Here is a 2,681-nt window from a genome sequence, read left to right as displayed (position 1 = left end):
TGGCATGATCTCGGCTCACCACAAGCTCCGCCTCCCAGGTTCAAGCTATTCTCCTGCCTCAGCCTCCCGAGTAGCTGGGATTACAGGCGCCCGCCACCAAGCCTGGCTAATTTTTCTACTTTTAGTAGGGACGAGGATTCGCCATGTTGGCCAGGCTGGTCTCAAACTCCTGACCTCAGGTAATCCGCCTGCCTTGGCCTTCCGAAGTGCTGGGATTCCAGGCGTGAGCTACTGTGCCCGGCCTAACTCTATTTTTAATAGAACAGCCTATCTGCTTACTAGTCATGATCTTAATATTCTTTCTGCTTTCAGGGCTTTCCTTAAGAGGCAGCAAGTTCAGCTGATTGCCTCCATCTCAAGCCTTATGTGATCCTACTATTTATATCGGGCAGATTCAGAGACATTTCCCAGTAGATGGAAGAAAGTAGATTCACCAGATGATAGAGAAATCTGGGATTCACAGAACAAGCAGCCTGTGTATCCATCCACCAATACTATAGTAAGTGTATTCGAGCCAGTGCCTTTCCTGGTTTGCTTCTTTCCTTCATCCTTATCTTTACTTGAAAGCATCTATGGTATTTTTTTGTTTTGTTTTGTTTTTGTTTTTGTTTTGGCCAAACTTTTTATTTAGTATTCTGTAGTTGTTTAACGCACACTTAAATGGTCTTGCTGGAGGAGGGGAAAGGGGAGGTTCTTGCAGATTCCCAAGGAAGTGTGAGAAAGGCACAATGGCCAGCATTATCCATTTGCTTTTCTGGTTTTACTGGGTGAATAGCACTTTCCTTACATAGGCATGTGATTTCAGGTTTTTTCATACTGAGAACATTGAGATTTCAGTTGGAAGACACCCAGAAATCTTATGAGTAGCATACCCCATCCACCCTCTAATAACTAGCTTCTTTGTATAGGTAGAATGATTCATCTCTCCATTTTAGATGGCTAAGTGTTTTGTGGAAGATCTTAGAATTGCTTGCCCCATCTACTGGGAAAAATCAGATAGGAAGTGGCCTTTACGGATACTTTTACTTGGAAAGTTACAACACTAGTACAAGTCTTAACACATTTAACATTTGCTTGTTGAAAAGCAATGCCATAAAATCAAATAAAATTAAACATGTTTTACTTTTTGCCTCACAAGAACGTAAAAATTATGGAGGGGAACTTAACAGGAAATTTAAAAAAATGTAACACAATTTTTCCTTTTAGTAGTCCTTGGGTAGTTATGACAGAATAGTTTCCACTTTTTGTTTCTTTGAACTGGGATTTTGGTCCAAAGTTTTGTCTGTTTCTAGTATCTGCTTCTGCCTCCCCCTCTATCAGATCAGCTTCCTCCACGGCCACCATCTCTTGGTGCTCCACAGCTTGAACTGCTGTAGGAATCACGTGGAGGAGGGTACCCCCTTTCCATAGAAGAGTGAAGCCCTCTTTCTTGTCTGCCAACCCGATCACGACCACTTGAGTAGAGATCACTTTGGCTGCTTGAGTGACTGTCTCAACTTCCACCATATCCATCCGGTGAGCTGCTGTAATCATCATAGGGACTGCTTCCACCATAAGATGGCGGGGGCCCTCGTGTAGGTAGAGCACTACGTGAGTTACCATAACTCTCATATGCATCTCTGTAGGAAACTCCACTTGGATGATCTGAATAGTCACGATCACGACCATATCCATCTCTATCGCTATAGCCTCTTGATAGATAGTCATCACGTGAACTGGAATGACCCTAATCACGGTAAGTATAATCTCGTGGTGGTGGTGCATAATCTCTAGTATCACGAGAACTTGGGTAATCTCTGCTTGAATAGCTGTCTTTAGTAGAATACCCATCATCTCTTGGGGACAAATAAACATCTCTACTAGAGGGCAATGGTTCCCTTCCAAGTGGACCTCCCTAACTGTCTCTTCCACGTGATACAGGAGCTCTTCCTCCCTTTCCACTGCTACTGCTAACTGGTCTTGAAAGTGCAGATCTCTTGGGAGGAGGACCCCCATTTTTTGGTGGTGGTCCTCTTTTTACTGGGAGTGGTCCCCTAGAAGAACTCATGTTAAAATTCATCTAATATTCATTGTCATCCATGTGTCCTCCCTGTGAGGGAGGTCCCCTGGTTCCTCCACCTCCCCGTCTTCCACCTCTAAGACCTCTTGGAGGGCCTCTACTTCTTGGAGGTGGAGGCGGTCCACGTCTACCACTTTCAAATGATGGTTTGGTGACTTGTTCCACCTTGATGGCTTTTCCATCTAATGACTTTCCATTCATGTCTCTGGCTGCATCCTTAGCATCTGCTGGGCTTCAAAGGTGACAAAAGCAAATCCTCCTGATTTGTTGGTTTCCGGGTCTTTCATCAAGAGTACTTCCACTATTCGTCCATATTTGCCAAATACTGCTTCAAGAGCTTTCTCATTTGTTTCTGTATTAAGACCACTAAAGAAGAGCTTTCCTGGATGATCTGCTTCAAACTTTTTAAAATTATTTATTTATTTATTTATTTTGCCAGTGAGTCGCAGGGGTGACAATGGGTTCAAGCTCCAAGGAGCTCGCTGACACAGGGTTCCTAGCAGCTCAGCACCAGTGGCGGCTGCCGGGTCCAAGGACCGAACCGTGAAGCCACTATCTCTACTGTGCAACTTTGGTATTTATTTTAACTTAACTTCATCTGAGTCAAGATGCTGACAAGATG

General features: G+C 44.0%; 1 pseudogene; it reads right to left on the bottom strand.

Annotated features, from left to right (window-relative positions):
- Positions 1–1,020: 1,020 nt before the first annotated feature.
- On the bottom strand, positions 1,021–2,451 carry LOC105487489 (RNA-binding motif protein, X chromosome-like; annotated as a pseudogene).
- Positions 2,452–2,681: the final 230 nt, after the last annotated feature.

The sequence above is a fragment of the Macaca nemestrina genome, chromosome 6 (assembly GCF_043159975.1).
Source record: "Macaca nemestrina isolate mMacNem1 chromosome 6, mMacNem.hap1, whole genome shotgun sequence".
NCBI classification, from domain to species: domain Eukaryota; kingdom Metazoa; phylum Chordata; class Mammalia; order Primates; family Cercopithecidae; genus Macaca; species Macaca nemestrina.
The sequence above is the reverse complement of the archived record's forward strand: the minus strand, read 5'-3'. Positions and strand labels throughout refer to the sequence as shown.